The sequence below is a fragment of the Sus scrofa genome, chromosome 4, assembly GCF_000003025.6.
Source record: "Sus scrofa isolate TJ Tabasco breed Duroc chromosome 4, Sscrofa11.1, whole genome shotgun sequence".
In the NCBI taxonomy this organism is placed as follows: domain Eukaryota; kingdom Metazoa; phylum Chordata; class Mammalia; order Artiodactyla; family Suidae; genus Sus; species Sus scrofa.
Window position 1 is genome coordinate 74,385,863 of NC_010446.5, and position 17,365 is coordinate 74,403,227.

At 44.9% G+C, this 17,365-nt stretch overlaps 1 long non-coding RNA gene across 1 annotated transcript; it reads right to left on the minus strand.

Annotated features, from left to right (window-relative positions):
- Positions 2,760-7,272, minus strand: LOC102158065. Its single transcript, XR_002343313.1, has 3 exons — positions 6,840-7,272; positions 5,298-5,617; positions 2,760-3,817 (listed from the first exon to the last, which is right to left on the minus strand). It is a non-coding gene; the product is annotated as an uncharacterized LOC102158065 (long non-coding RNA).

The window sequence follows — 17,365 nt, forward strand, 5'->3', positions numbered from 1 at the left end:
AGTCAACACAAGCATCACAAATAGCTAAGTGCCCTCACTAATACAGGCCTTATGAAGAAATCAACTTCTCAGAGTTCCCTGGTAGCCTAGCACTTAAGGGCCTGGTGTTATCACTGCTGTGGCATGAGTTTGATCCCTGGCCCAGGAAATTCTACATGCTACGAATATGACAAAAAAAAAAAAAACAAAAAAAACAACAACAAACAAACAAAAAAACCCAAAAAACAAAAACAAAACCCACAAAATAAAACTACTTCTTAAAAAAAAATCAACTTCTTAATGTAATAACATATTGGGTTTTAAACAAACCAAATACCCAGCAGCTTGGTTTAATAGTTGTTTGTTGCTATGTAACCCATCACACCCTAAACTTAGTAGCTTGAAACAAGGAACATGGACTCACGGTTTCAGGGGCCAGGAGTCCAAACCTGTTTGCTGGGTGCCTATTGCTCAAGGTCTTCCCGAGGCTGCCATCCTCTCAAGCCTGAGTAGGGCTGAGGAATCTCTGATTCCAGGCTCACAAGTGCAGTTGCTGGCAGACCTCAGAAAAGTGCTCTCAGGTGGACTTGTGTGGGCTTCTCCATGGGGCTCCTTCACACCATGGCAGCTGCCCTCCTCAGGGTGAGGCATCCGAGAGCCAGAAAAAGGGAACACCCCAGAGGGGCTCCACAGTCTTTTTTCACACAGAAGTTCCAAGGTCAGGGATCAAACCTGCGCCACAGCAGTGACAATATTGGATCCTTAACTATGAGGCCACCAGGGAACTCTCCCTGCAATCTTTTTATAACCTAACACTGAAGCAATATCCCATTGCTTCTGCTGTGCTCTCTTTGTCAGAGGCAAGTCAACATTTTCGGCTTCCTGAAATGACTACACAGCCCAAGACAATCTACAGGTTCAGTGCAACCCCTATCAGAATACCGAAGGCCTTTTACACTGAACTAGAATAAATAATTTTAAAATCTGTAAAGAAACACAAGGGACTCTGAATAGCTAAAACCATCTTGAGAAAGAACAGAGCTGGAGGAAACACATTCCCCGACCTCAGACTATCCTACAAAACTACTCAAAACTACTTTCTGTCTCTGTGGCACAGAAAACAGGCTGATAGATCAGTGGAACAGGATAGAAAGCCCAGAAATGGACCACACACTTAACAGTCAATCAATCTACGACAAAGGAGGCAAGAATATACAACAAGAAAAGCAGATCTCATCACTGAGCAGTGCTGGGAAAACTGGATAGTATGTATAAAAGAATGAAATTGGAACATTTTCTCACATTATATACAAAAATAAACTTAAAATGGATTAAAGGCCTAATGCAAGACCAGAAGCCATAAAACTCCTGGAAGAAATCATAGCCAAAGCTTCATAAATCATAAATCCTAGCAATATTGTTTTGAACCTGTCTCCTAAAGCAAAGGAAATGAAAGCAAAAACCAACAAATGGGACCTAATTAGACTTAAAAACTTTTGCACAGCAAGGAAACCACTGACAAAATGAAAAGACAGCCTACTGAATGGGAGAAAAATATTAGTTAATGATATGACCAATAATGAGTTAACAGCCAAAATGTATAAATATCTTATATAACTCAACATCAAAAAACCCAAACAACCTGATTAAAAAATGGCATAAGACCTGAATAGACATTTTTCCACAGAAGACGTGCAGATGGCCAAGGGGCACATGAAAGAGCTTCAATATCACTAATCATCAGAGAAATGCAAATGAAACCACGATGAGATCCTACTAGTCAAAAGGGCTGTCATCAAAAAGACCACAAATAACAAGTGTTGGCAAGGATGTGGAGAAAAGAGAACACTTATACACTGTTAGCGGGAATGCAAATTTGTACAGCCACTGTGGAAAACAGTGCTGAGGTTTTTCAAAAACTAAAAACAGAACTACCATATGACCCAGCAATTCCACTCCTGGGTCTATATCTGAAAAAAAAAAACAACAACCACTAATTCAACAAGATACAGGTACCCTAATGTTCATGGCAGCATTATTTACAATTGCTAAGATACAGAAGTAACCTAAGTGTCCACCCACAGATTTCACACACACACACACACACACACACACACACACAGTGGAATACTACTCAGCCACATAAAAGAATGAAATTTTGCCATTTGCAACAACATGGGTTGAATTTGAGGGTATTATGCTAAGTGAAATAAGTCAGACAGAAAAAGATAAATACTGTATGATATCACTTAAATGTGGGATCTGAAAAATAAAACAAACTAGTGACTATAAAAGGCAACAGACTCATAGGTGTAGAGAACAAACTAGCAGCTACCGGTGGGGAGAGGAAAGGGGGAGGGGCATGACAGGGGAAGGGGATTAGGAGGTACCAACTATTATGTGTAAAATAAATAATCTACAGGGATATACTGGGCCATATAGGGAATATAGCCAATATTTTATAATAAATAAAATGAAATATAACCTTTAAAACTGCATCACTAAGCTGTACACCTATAATGTATGTAATACTGTACATCAGTTATACTTCCATTAAAAAGAGTTTTGGGGTTCCCATTGTGGCTCAGTGGGTAAAGAACCCGACTAGTATCCATGAGGATTCGGGTTCAGTCCCCAGCCTCCCTCAGTGGGTTAAGGATCCAGCGTTGCTGTGAGCTGTGGCGTGAGCTGGCAGCTGCAGCTCCAATTTGACTGCTAGGCTGGGAACGTCTGTATGCTGCAGGTGCAGCCATTAAAAAAAAGAAAAAAGATGTTTCAAATCCCACTCAAGGACAGGGATATAGAAGGCAGGGATTGCTGGGGCCACCTTAGAGGCTGCCTTCCACAGGTGCCAGGGGCCTGGATTCTGCAGCCAGGATGCCTGCAGCCACTTCTCTGTCCTTCTGCTCTCTTGGCTCACAGTCTTGAGCTTTCTGTGCCTCAATTCCCTCACCTTTAAAAAGGAGACAATAAAGCTGAGCTGTATGTGGGGTCAATGAGCGCTTAAAACAAGGCAGAGCACTAAGTAAGCCTCACAGAAGTTTATTATTACAGGGGTTTGCTTAATGCTCTTGGTTTCAGAATGTTCTAGGGATAAACACGAGAACTTTCTGTATTATTCACATAATTGGCAATGCATTAAGAGCATCAGCTGCAGAGAGAGGGTGCTGAGAGAAAGGAAGAAGGTTCAGCATCCCGAGTGGCAGAGTCTAGCTTCCCCCTCTCACGGGAAGGGTCCCCCATGAGAGGCAGAGCTGGCCAGTGTGAACCCATATCTCCCCGTGAAAAGTCTGCAAGTCAGAAGTCTCAGAACCCGAAGAGCAGCAGCTTCAACCATTTTCCCAAAGGTCCCTTATCTCAATTCCTGCAGAAAACAGGGGACGGGAACCTCTTGACTTTGCCCTTCAGAAAAAATACATTTGAGAACTGTCCTCTCAGCCCAAGGTTACAGGGTTCCAATAAAACCTAAGTCAAAGTAAACATAGGCTTGCAAGTCACTATTGACCTCAGGGCATGGCTCTGCCTCCCCACCAGACCTGAAAACATGCCACTGCCAGCAAAGAAAATCTGGAGGGAACTCACGGGTTGACTGCCAGGCTGGAGGGTGCAGGCACATGCGCAGTCAGAGGCCAACCCGCAGCCCTGCGAGGATCACACATCACATAGGGCACGGAGGCCCATCTCCCGAAACATGTCTTCTTCAAGTCGTAGCACAGGGAAAATTTTAGAGATTTTATGACCTCTATCCCCTGGCCCATGTTCTCAGGAGAAAAAGACATGTAAGTCACCTCGCAGTTTCTGCAGCTAATGACCTCCGGGGATGGCAGTGACAGGAATTCTGTTGAGAGTTTCAAAATTGATTAAATCAGACTAAATCTCAAGTACCTCATTCCATAGAATATATACGTATATATATATATTTTTTGTCTTTTTAGAGCCACACCTGCAGCACATGGAAGTTCTCAGGCTAGGGGTCTAATTTGAGCCAGGCTGCCAGCCTACGCCACGGCAATGCCAGATACGAGCCCCATCTGTGACCTACACCGCAGCTCATAGCAATACTAGATCCTTAACCCACTGCAGGAGGCCAGGGACCAAACCCACATCCTCATGGATACTAGTTGGGTTCTTAACCCACTGAGCCACAGTGGGAACTCCCATCTAATATTTTTAACTGAGACTACTACTACTAATAATAAACTTACTGCATGCTTGTTATGTATTCAATGTGGTGCTAAGGGCTTTCGCAGATTGTCTCATTTAACCCTCACAACCACCCTGTGAGGTGGTTACACACACACACACACACACACACACACACACACACACACATTTTTTCTTTTTTTGGCTGCACCCATGGTGTATGGAAGATCCTTGATCAGGGATCAGAACTGAGCTGCAGCTTCCACCTATGCCACAGCTGCAGCAATGCCGGATCCTTAACCTACTGTGCCACAGTGGGAACTCTGAGGCCTGTACTTTAATCATTTCTTTTTACAAATGAGGAAACTGAGACTAAATGAAGTTAAATAACACATGGTCAAGGAATGGTCGGAGCCCTCAGGCCCCAATGCAAAGCCCCAAAGACCTTCTGCTGCTGACGTGAGGGGAAGGCATGGTTGGTTGTGGATGGGCATCTTCTCCTCTCAGAGTTGGGGCCCATGCTGAGGATAGGCTCTTGCTTTGGGAGAGTCTGGAGTCCCAGGAGGCCAGGTCACTAAGGACCAGCAGCACACACTGAGGATGTGGGGAAACCAAAAGCTCCATCAGTAGGACTAGCCACTGATTCCATGGCATAGGGATTCCCCCGGGGAAAGAACTGGTCTGAGGAACACCTGCTGGGTTCAGGGCAAGTAGTTAAGGGAATGGAGTTCCCAGGTGGCTCAGCAGGTTAAGGATCTAGTGTTGTCACTGCTGTGGCTTGGGTTACTGCTGCGCTGCGGGTTTGATCTCTGGCCAGGGAACTTCCATGTGCTGCAGGTGCCACCAAAAAAAAAAGAAAAAAACTGCTCTCTTCCGCCCGAGCACTTGGGCAGCAGGGGTGGGACAGAGGCATGGGGCGGGGGAGGTGGGGGGGACGACGTAGAGCTGTAGCACCAGGGGCATCTGAAGAGGATGAGCCTGCACACAGAGGGTTCTGCTGAGCCACGTTCAGGCTGAGGACATGGGGAAGCGGGGCTTGGATGAGGGCAGTAAACCCCTATCTGCAAAAAAGAAATACGACAGTCACTGCCCCTCAGCAAAGACAGCCCGTGACGGCAGGACGGCAGGTGTTGTGGGGACTCCCGGCCCTGCAGTTCTGGGTCCCTTTAGCTGACCTTGATCGTGGTGTCTTGGAAGAGCTGCGTCCTCGTGGTCACATCTGAAGTGGGCTCTGGGGCATCGGTGCTCCTGGAGGGCTGCTGAGGCCAGTCAGGGGCTGAAGCCGCTCTGCTTTCCGCCCATTGAGAAGGCCGGCCTGCATGGAGAGGAGGCTGAGCCCAGAGCTGAGGGAGGTAGAAGGGGGAGGGCCAGGTGCCACCTGAGTTCCTCTTCTTGCAGATCAGGCAGCCCTTCCGTCCTGCTCCTTAGGTCCTCCCGAGGGTTGGTGACATGGCTGATGAGTCCATGGCAAGCAGGAGCCCTCACAAACGCAATCCTGTAATGAATCATCGAAGGTATTCTATTCAACATCACACTCAAATGCGTGGGCCCAGACTAAAGTTCTAATACTTTTTTTTTTTTGGTCTTTTTGCATTTTCTAGGGCTGCTCCCACGGCATATGGAGGTTCCCAGGCTAGGGGTCTAATCGGAGCTGTAGCCACCGGTCTACGCCAAAGCCACAGCAACGCGGGATCTGAGCTGCATCTGCAACCTACACCACAGCTCACGGCAATGCCAGATTCTTAACCCACTGAGCAAGGCCAGGGATCGAACCCCACAACCTCATGGTTCCTAGTCGGATTCGTTAACCACTGCGCCACGACGGGAATTCCTAAAGTTATAATACTTTTGGCCCCATTTTTATTACATAACCTTCAGGCAAAAAAAGATCAAATATTGTGGCTATATTAGAAGCAGGTGCATTTACTTAAGAGGCATAGTACATGGAAATCGATCATAATGAGTGACTTCTAGATGCTCCGATCTTGCTCCAGAAGGTCAACTAAGTTTGTATCAAAGATAAAACATCCTCAAACTCTCAATGGGTTAAGCACAATATGGTAGACACTCTGTTTTGAAAAACAAGGAAACTCTGACACCTGCTACCACACATGTGAATCTTGAGGACATTATGCTAAGTGAATAAGCCAGTCACAAAGGGACAGATACTGCATGTTGCCACTTATGGGCAGTACTCAGAGTGGTCACATTCGTAGCGGCAGAAAACAGAACAGTGGCTGCAGGGACTTGGGGGTGGGGAGGTGAGAAATTGTTGCTTAAGGGGCCGATTTTCAGATTGGCCACCTGAAAAGAGTTCTGGAGATTAGCTGCACCACAAGGTGAATGTACTTAATACCCCTGAACTTAAAAATGGCTAGGATGGTAAATTTTATGTTTATATCACACACTCATTCACACACACACACACACACACACAACTGGTAGACTCAATGCTGTGGAAACTTGCTGTTGCTAGAAAACAAACCTAATGGTTGAAAAGTTGGTCCAGATGTTAGATAACTTTTCACTCGAATACTTATGCATTTGATGATAGCATTATCCATTATTTTCCCATCATGGTGCACATGGGAAATCATTCTCTTGGCACACGGAGGACAGGAAAAGCCTGCTAGAAGCTGGAGGTCATTGCATGGGGGCTCTCTGGTCCCAGCACCCAACCAGCTCGCCAGGTGCAGGCTGTCTCTGCCCAGAGTTACCTTTCACCACATCTCCTGGGTCTGCTCACGTGGTGGTCACCTTGGTCAGTGGCTTGATTCCAAAGCTGACAAAGCGGTGGCATAACCTATAGTCTGGGTGGTTTGGCTCAGGTTGTTGTTCTGTAGCTGATTTCATCTGCAAAGCCTTACACACGCAGGCAACATGTACTTCGTAGCAGCTGATTAGCTGCTATTAGCTGGCCCTCAGATGTTAGTCAGAGAGACTAGATTGAAGATATGAACAAGTGTTAGTGATTTACTAAAGTAGGTAAAGCACAACCACCAGACCCGGAGACATTATTTTTAGGGTGACTTTTGGATGTGAATATAAAAAATAATTGATTTTGGAAGACTTATTTCTTCTCCCTATCCCACTATCCACAACTTCTACTGAAATAACTTATCCTACCCTGAGTGGGTATTTTCTTTATTTTTTTCTTTTTGTCTTTTTGCCATTTCTTGGGCCACTCCTGCGGCATATGGAGTTTTCCAGGCTAGAGGTCGAATCGGAGCTGTAGCCGCCGGCCTAGGCCTGCGCCACAGCAACGCGGGATCTGAGCCTCGTCAGTGACCTACCCCACAGCTCACAGCAACGCTGGATCCTTAACCCACTGAGCAAGGCCAGGGATCCAACCGGCAACCTCATGGTTCCTAATCGGATTCGTTAACCACTGCGCCACGACGGGAACTCCAAGATGTTATTTTCTAAAGTCACATAATAAGGGAAATGGATCCCTCAAATTGAGCATTAGCACTGTGCTCTGTCATTACATGTGATGTATGAGCAAGTATGCTTATTTCCAAAACAAAGAAAAACTTCTCTGTATCTTCAATCAAATGTTGCCTCTGTTAGAGTCAATCTTGACTTTTTTGAAATGACACTTTAGGTAAAAATGTTTGAGGCTGATGTTTCTGGAGAATCAAAGTACAGCAAACTAAAGGTGATATTCCAGTCTTTGAGAAGTAGGGTTAATTTTCCATCTCCTTGGTCTGGGTGGGCTCCTGTCTGACTAGGAGCGATGCTCCGTATAAAATGCTGACTTAGCAGAAGCTTTGCTCTCACAGGAATCCTGCTTTGGCATACAACAGGTTAAACCCATCTGTGAGCTTGGATATGCACAAACCTCACTGAATTCTGGAGAATTTTATCTAGAGTTCAAAAGTCAACCAGACAAGGGGAGGAGGAGGGAGTGGGATCAACAGGGAGTTTGGGGTGAGTAGATGCAAACTATGACATTTAGAATGGATAAGCAATGAGACCCTGCTATACAGCACAGGGAATTATATCCAATCTCTTATTATATCCCATCCATGATGGAAGATAATATGAGAAAGGGATGTATATATATGTATGACTGGGTTGCTTTGCTGTACAGCAGAAATTGTCACACTGTAAATCAACTATATTTTGATAAGAAAAACTTAAACAAAAATTCAACCAGAAACAATGCTAGGAAAGTGGGGAGACAAGCATAGATGGCTTAACCTAAGCTAAACATGAGACAATCCATCCAAAGAAAGCTCAAATAACCCTTCACTAAGGGCATAAATGACTAGCATTTACATCTATATTTGTTTTATCTCTTTCCATCCTGGTCACAGCCTTCAAAACAATCTTGAAAGCATTTGAAAGTTGAATCTCCCAAGAACTGATCAACACTGATTTCCTGTTTGGGGAGAAATGAGCAGGTTTCTGAGTCAGCTTGTGATGATTAGGCTCAAGTGTCTAGAGGTCTTTGGAGAGAGGATCGTGACACTTACCAAAGGGGTGGCTTTGTTTTTCATCAAATGCCAAATTATTTAAAGAGGACAGACCGCTTTAAATGCCAACAAATTTTAGAGCAAGTAAAAGGAGTAATTGCTATTTCAGAGAGTTGTGAGCAAAGCAAAAGCGCGTTGAACCAATAGATGGTAGACGAATAATAATGTATTAAGTTGTGTAACATTTTATAGGAGGGACGTAATCTGTTTAAGATCTCACTGGTGGAAAGTGGGAAGTAATGACTAGGATTCGAGGTGGAGTCCCTTCCTCTTCTCCAAGCTGTGCTCCCTCTACAGCCCACATAGCGCCTAACGACGCCCACATGAGACACAGTCACTGGAGAAGTACACAACTTCAAACACGTAATAACACACTGCGCCCATGACCATGTCCATCCATGAACACTTAACTGGAAAGCTGGTTTAAGCATCTGAGGTCATGGGAGATGCAGGTGTTGTTGGTCGCTTAACTGAAGGGCAAAGAAAAACAGCAAGAACTTTCGCTACTTGCCAGCCCCTGGTTCATGTTGGGTACATCTTATACTGACCACACACTAGAAAGTATTTAAAAAAATAAACCTCTCCAAAAAAGCAGGAGGATCCAAAGCTGGTTCTATGGATGTGCGTTCATTGATTTAGGACCATGGGTTTTTTCTTCTCTTTGTTTTGGTTCCTCCTGACATGGCACACTTTTCAAAGCTTATAAATATACAGGTTGACACAAAGAGGTCAACTCATAACTCTATCTACTAAGGACAAAGAGACCTCAGCGGGGGTGAAGCGCGTGTTGGTGTGTATGCTGGAAAGCTCAGAGATCGATGGCAGCACGGCCCTGAAGAACGTAGAAGCTTCCAGAGTCAACATGAACCCGAAGGTTATATACAGACTCCGCTCAACTCTGAACCCAATAGCCAAGATCAAGGCCATTTACTGATAGAGAGAGACCTTGAACAGTATTTATTAAGGCCTTTTTTTAAAAGCACCACAGCTATTTGGGAACACAGAAGCCACAATGCGCTTGATCCCTTGTGTGCTCCATTTTTGTGTTTACGCTGAGGTGGTTCTCTATTCTTAGGTCTACAAACTCTAGGTAAATGGCTTAAAAAAAAAAAAAAAAACTGAGATACTTTAGCCCCGCTTTCATGGAACCCAAACTGTTATGTAATGGGTGGGGCACATATGCTATTCTAAGGAAGGCAAACTTGATTGGATGAATCCCCCAGCCTTTTCCACTGGTTCGGCTGAGGGTTAAGTTTTGAAGAGAGACAGAAAAAGGGGATTGTCTCCACTTACTAGAGAGACTTTGGAGAGGGGCTGGCCTGATGGCCTTAGTCTGGAGGTTTGGCATGGAATACAGTGGCCAAAGAAAGATCCCTCGGGATGGATGCAGGAGGGAGTTTTGAAACTAGGAGGTTGAGTGTGTGAAGCTGTTTGCGGGGCTGTAATAGTTCATTCTCTTTCCCCTGCAATCTCCCTTTATCAGTGTCGGCTGTGGAAGAGGCCTCTCATGGGGAGTTTTGTTTTTCTGAGCTTTGCATTTTGTCGGGGTGCATGGGGGAGGAAAAACCACAGGGTGTCAGTTGACACCCACATCAATGCAGTTACAGGACAGGAACTGTACTGGGGGGCGGCGGGCTGACCCCTCCGAAAGCCACCTACTTAGAAGCCAGGAGCTTGGGGCAAGGCTGCTGAGGGCAGTGATGGGATGGAGGGCTCTGGGAAAGGGCTGCTGATGTCCCGGAAGGCAGGATGGAGGTGGGAGCTGATCTCTGGAAATTAGAAGGAAGGGAAACCACAGCTGTTCCTAGCAGAAGTCCTTTGTTGGCCTGTGTTTCTCTCTCCCCTCCCTCTTTGGGAAGGGGATTAGTTACCAAGTATGTATCTTTACACAACTTCGAATTTTCTCACCCTTGGGAGATATTCTTTAGTTTCTCCATAACTTTGTCGTGGGAGCTCTGGGTCGCTTTTCCAGGGCCCCTGGGGGATGGAACTGAGCTCTGACTCCAGGGCAATGTTTATTCTACCACGCTACACGCAGGTGACACGGACCTTGGAACGTCTGGAGGGCGAACTTCACTGGGGGCAGGGGGCCCTCTGCTGACTTAGGCTCTACAAGGCCCCAGTCGAGGAATTTAGCCTCATTCCTCTGGTTCCTACAGTTTAGATCTCCCCCTGGTGATGAGTGTAATGTTTGTTGATTGTACTCAGGCAAACCACACGCAAACTCAGCCCTGACAATCTATCGTCTAATAATTTTAATACCAACTGAGGATCCTTGTCTGAGTCAGTGACTTCATCGGGGACTGAAAAGTGATGATTTTGCATGTTTGTTTAGCTCCATCTGCCTGTATTAGCTGGTGTTCTGTAAAGTTCAGCTTTCACTTATCAACTAGGACTACTGGTTTCTAGAAATAAAAGTCTTCCTGGAAAGGCAGAATTAATGCAAAAAGTTTTCAAAGTCAGGAGCTGGCTTAATGTCTACCTCAAATGGTGACAAGGAGGTTTTAGTGACCATCTGATAATCATGGAGAACTTTGGGAGTTTCACAGACCTAACTCATCTCACTTAGTGATCTCGATGCTCAAATGGGGCCACATTAGGCCGCTGGGAACCACATCATCCCGGCTTTTGTGTCCTTGTGATGTGACCCCAGTGGCCTTCGAAAGCTTCTTTACTTTGAGGCCCCGGATAACCTGAGCACCCGTACGTCCCTCTTCCTAACCTGGAGCCAGCCTTTTTCCAAGGGGCTCTGGCTATTTTTAGTCTGGAATAATATTGAGACCAAAATTTGGGCTAGAATTTTTTTTTTTTTTTTTTTTTTGTAAGTAGTTTCCCCCCACCCCATAACGAAACTGTAATCCCATGGCGAATGTTTTCTAACTTGACTTTTTTCACATCATTATTCTACTAGACATGTTTCAAAAAACTAAATAGTGTTCTAGGAGTTCCCGTTGTGTCGCAGTGGTTAACGAATCTGACTAGGAACCATGAGGTTGTGGGTTCGATTCCTGGCCTTGCTCAGTGGGTTAAGGATCCGGCTTTGCTGTGGCTCTGGCATCAGCTCCGATTAGACCCCTCGCCTGGGAACCTCCATATGCCTCGGGAAGTGGCCCTGAAAAGGCAAAAAATAGTGTTCTATAAAGGCACCATCATTCTTACTGAATAAGTCTGTGCAGTCAGAGTCTAACATAATTTTTTTTTAAAGGCTATTAAATAGGAAGCCTAGGAAAACTGTACTGGCCTGCAAAATTTTCACTGTCTTTAACCTATTGGTTAGTGCTATCCTTTACCAGCTATTCCAGATATTATGAGACTAAAATGTTTTTATTAAGAATTCTCAAATTCTCTTCCCTGTAGACAGTCCTAGAAAAGCAACCTCCAAAGGAAGAGACTAAAAAACACACGCTACATTTTCTCTGGGTTTATTTATGGATTTCTGCTGAGTTGTATCATTTTCCCAGCTTTACCTCCATCATAACATCTGTAGGCACTTCTATTGGTCAGGGCTTAATTTTGTGGAAGAGAATCAGAATTTAGAACTGCAGGACTGTGTTCTAATCTAGTTCTGGGGGTGAGAAAACGGGCTGGCAGAGCCGGTGGTAGAGGTAGGAGGAGGAATTCAGGACGTCCCCACCCACCCCAGCCCCTCCAGTCCCACTTGCCACACGGCCACTCAGTGCCTGCACAGTTTGGGAAGAGGAAAAGGTCAAGATCAAACTAGAACTCACTATGGTGAGACCTGGTGACCGAAGCCGGAAAAGAATCAAGAATGGAAATCCAAGCGATCAGCATTTAGCCACAGAAAACAGGAGGGGCTCCAGTGGTTAAACACACACACACACACACACCCCCCCCGAAGGGACGAGGGTTACAAAGTCACGTTACAGCAGTGCATGAAAACAGAAACTACCCTATGGAAAGGGTGGAGAGCCTTCGTGGGGCATTTTGAACGCTTTCCGGGGAGAGTGGCTGGTGGAAAAGAGAGCATCCAGGTGCTGTTTAATGGACAACATCAAGCAAAAGACCCCAAGCCTAGGACACTGACATTAGCTGTATGTTTATGCTTCAACATTGCTACATTTCTAAAAATGCGAATTACATTTTGCCAAGTATTTCTTATCTATACTGTGGGAGGTCAGAAAAAAGCAGTGCTCCATGATATTGATGTCTGGGTAATTCCTAGTTCTTCTTTTAACAACTTTTATCCTCTATTTTATTAAGATATTGAGGCGTTCCCATTGTGGCTTATTGGGTTGAGAACGGGACACGGTGTCCATCCATGAGGATGTGGGTTCGATCCCTGGCCTCACTCAGTGGGTTAATGATCTGGTGTTGCTGTGGCTGTGGTGTAGGCCAGAGGCTACAGCTCTGATTTGCCTGGGAACTTGCATATGCCACAGGTGCCGCTGTAAAAAGCAAAACAAGTTCACAAAAATATCAACTCCTTATGTTGTACATCTGAAAGTAATATAATACTCTAAGTGGCCTATACTTCAACGAATAAGCAAACAAGCCAGCGAAGGCCACGATGATGATGACTTAGGTTCCCAGGGCCCACACCCCCTCTGGTGGAGGCCATAAAAAGTCACCGAATTCCCACACACCGATGTCCTAATGTTACCTGGTCAGGGGTAACTCGAAGACTTTGTTTTACTATCAGCAACACCTTGAGCTTTGTAAAGATTAACAGGGCTTGTGGCCTTCGATGTCTATTGCCAGATGATGACATACGAAAAATCTTTTTCTTCACTCACCATTTGACCCCACGTGGCTCCTCCTCTATGCATGCGTCCTGGTGGTAAGAAAGGCAGTTCTTCCTCCTCTTCAATCCTGGGCTGTTCAAGAGTGGAATCATTTTGTGAAAGAAGTTAAAGTGCAGTCAGCAATAGTATTTTTGATATTGTTCAGTGCTGCCAGGCCCTGATTTCTGCTGCAGCAAATCTCGTATTACACAGAGTGGTCTTCTCGCTACCCCTCCCTCCATATTTTCATATATTAGATTTTTTAAAGGCTGAATTATGAACTTTTCAGAGTTCTAGGTTTATGAATCTCGTTGGCTTTCAAGATATCCTGGCTCGTAGACGTAAGAATACTTGCACTATAATGACATAAAAAAGAATTTGATATTTCTATCTCCGGCTTAAAATAAACATACAATGTTTTTCAAGAAATAGTACCCAACGCTTTCAAATAATCTGCCTTTTATATTACATCATTCTTTTATTGTTATTATTTTTTGGCTTTTTTGTTTTCATTGTTGTCTTTTCAGAGCCACACCCGCGGCATATGGAGGTTCCCAGGCTAGAGGTCTAATCGGAGCTGTAGCCGTCGGCTTATGCCACAGCCACAGCAACTCGGGATCTGAGCCATGTCTGTGGCCTACACCACAGCTCACAGCAACGCTGGATCCTTAACCCGCTGAGCAAAGGCAAGGATCAAACCCGCAACCTCATGGTTCCTAGTCAGATTTGTTTCTGCTGCACCACAATGGGAAGGCCTCATCAAAAAAAAAAAAAAATTCTTTTTGGTCATGACCACAGTCAGGGATCAAACCTGTACCACAGCAGTGACCTGAGCCACAGCAGTGACAATGCAGGATCCTTAGCCGGCTGAGCCACCAGGGAACTCCATGTCATTCTTGATGTAATAAAATTGCTAGGAAGATGGCAAACATTGAGGAAAACTATAACACAACATTGAACTGCATTAGAACACTCCACACAAGAAAGCTGAATGGAACCCAGATTACCAGATCATTATAAATTAACACTTCACCTGAGGATGTTTCTGGTGGTGAAACCAAGAACTACCATGTTAACTGAATATCCTTTAGAATTTGATTTCATATGCTGAAAATTACTTAAAATGCTGAATACTCACCATATTTGCTGACTATGCTTTAAAAAACCACCTAATTTTTTTTTTTTTTTTTTTTATCCTTTTTAGGGCAACACTTGCAGCATATGGAGGTTCCCAGGCTAGGAGTCTAATCAGAGCTGCAGCTGCCTGCCACAGCCACAGCCACAGCAATGCCAGATCCGAGCCACGTCTGCAACCTACACCACAGCTCATGGCAATGCCGGATCCTTATGAGCAAGGCCAGGGATTGAACTTGCAACCTCACGGTTCCTAGTCGGATTTGTTTCTGCTGAGCCACAACGGGAACTCCTTGTACATTTTTTTTCTTTTTTTTTTTTTTGGGTCTTTTTGCCACTTCTTGGGCTGCTCCCTGGGCATATGGAGGCTCCCAGGCTAGGGGTCTAATCGGAGCTGTAGCTGCCAGCCTACGCCAGAGCCACAGCAACGCAGGATCTGAGCCGTGTCTGCAGCCTACACCGTAGCTCACGGCAATGCCGGATTGTTAACCCACTGAGCAAGAGCAGGGATCGAACCCCACAACCTCATGGTTCCTAGTCAGATTCGTTAGCCACTGCGCCACGATGGGAACTCCGAAAACCACCTAACCTTTTATCAGTAATCTCGAGCATCCTGATCGCTCTGTGTCCACTGCACATGGTCAGTGGAAATGAGGCTGACTGTCCCCAGTGTGGCAGCCCAAGGGGAACCAAAGCACGGCAGAGGAGGAGGACATTGGCTTCGTGTGATCCTTCCCAGGTCACTGAGCCTTGTCCCCGTGAAGACAATGGGGACACAGGTTCTGTTTATCAATTGGCTTCTAGTGAAGGCCTTGCCCTGATCCTGTCCACACTTGGCTCTTCTCCCTACACATTTTAGGGTGGAGAAGAGGAAGGCAGGAGAAAAAAGAACAGATCCCAGGCCAGTACCACCACTGCCTTCAACCCCCACCTCCTTGCAGGACAAAGGTTTTTAGGTATTTTGAGTAAAAGGAAGAATGACTGCTGTTTACAACAGGAAGGAGGAAATAGCCACAGAGGCTTTTGCATCCACTTACCTGCAACTGTGTAGGTAAAACTCCAGCCTTGATGGGAGCACCAGCTCTTTAACTGGAGAATTTAAAAGTGGAGTTAAGGGGACCTGGTTGTAGCCATGAAACAAAAAGCTGGTCATAAAACATAACAACCTCTAGAAATGCAGACATCTCTTATAATTTTATTTTCACCAATAGATTAAGTTAAGGTAGATCCTCCTATTTTAAAAAATAATTTGGAGAAAGAAAAAAATATAGATTGAGACTCGTCCCGTGGTCCCTTCACCTGGGGAGATGAGAGCAGATGAATTTGCTTCTCAGGCTCACTGAGCTTGGGTGTGACTTAGCATTAAATCTAGCCTTTTTGCTCTTTTCATTACAGCTAAACCCCCAGGCTTAAGATTCCTGAGGACACACTTCCATGTTAAAAGTCCTGTCTTATTTCTACTACTGCACAGACGGAACCCACTTCACTTAGAATTATAAGCTTTCGTACCATGTGTCATATGAAATATACTGAGGATTTTATACTTCTGTTAAAGGAAACATGAAGATTAAATAAGCACTGCTTGAGTAAGTGAACCTACATAAAAGGGTGCTACTTAGGAATACCGACAAGAGAATTTTATCATTCTTTCTGAGAAATCATTTCAAGAAGAACACTGAAACTCATATATGTTTGCAGAGATCTTGGCCTGTTTATTAAGGTTATCTGGAAATCTGTTAACTCCAGGTCATTTCTGCCTTCTTTGCTTGCGTGGAAGATTGGGTAATGTGGTTAATTTGGAAAACAAGAACAATATATAATGACTAGTGAGTTTTTTGTTGTTTTTTTTTTAAATAAGTTCAGCCAAATTGAGAGCAGAGCCAAAGTCAACAGCTCCTCAAACTGGTTTGATTTCAAAGGCAGGAGTGGTATGTGGTTAAGGCCTCTAGTGTTCTCTGATTTTCTGCAGCTTTTCAGTTAACAAGAGTGCTGCCATATACATTAGCACACTCCTGATTTATTGTGATTCAATTTCATGAACTCAATGTTCACATTTCCAGGTCTCAGCATTAAAGCGAAAAATGATGATGGAGTATTACACTCAAAACTAAAATATGAATGGAGTTCCCGTCGTGGCACAGTGGTTAACGAATCTGACTAGGAACCGTGAGGTTGCCGGTTCGAACCCTGGCCTCGCTCAGTGGGTTAAGGATCTGGCATTGCCATGAGCTGTGGTGTAGGTCACAGATGAGGCTCAGATCCCGTGTTGCTGTGGCTGTGGTGCAGGCTGGCAGCTGTAGCTCCGATTAGACCTCTAGCCTGAGAACCTCCATATGCTATGGGTGCGGCCCTAAAAAGACACATACACACAGAAAATTAAAATATCAATGGCCAAACATTTAGAGTAAATTATGTGATGTGAATAAATTAAATAGCTATTTTAAGATGGATATGAAAGTACAATCTATAAGAACCCTATGATAAGCAAACAGATTACATGAGGCATGAGCAGTGGGACTTTGGTGTGAGCAAACTGAACTTAGCCTGTGGAGAGGTTTCCACCACGTCTTTCTAGAGCAGGTTCTTCCTTATCTCTAAATGTCTAGGATCATAGCCCCTCCAAGGGCTCAGACATTCCCAGGGGCCTCACCTGCTCAGGTTCCTTGGGAACATGTTCTTCAACCTCTTCACCCCGGTCCTTCCCCAGCAACTGCCAGGCCCCTCGCTCACAGGTGTAGCTGCTCCCATTGGTGGAATGAGTCGAGGCTGCCACTTCCAGATCAGCTTCCTCCTTCTTCTTCCTTTAAACCCAAACAAAATGCACACATGTTTTCTATCAACAGTATTGACGCTGTTGGCAGGCTTCAGAATCTTTTTTTTTTTTCCCCT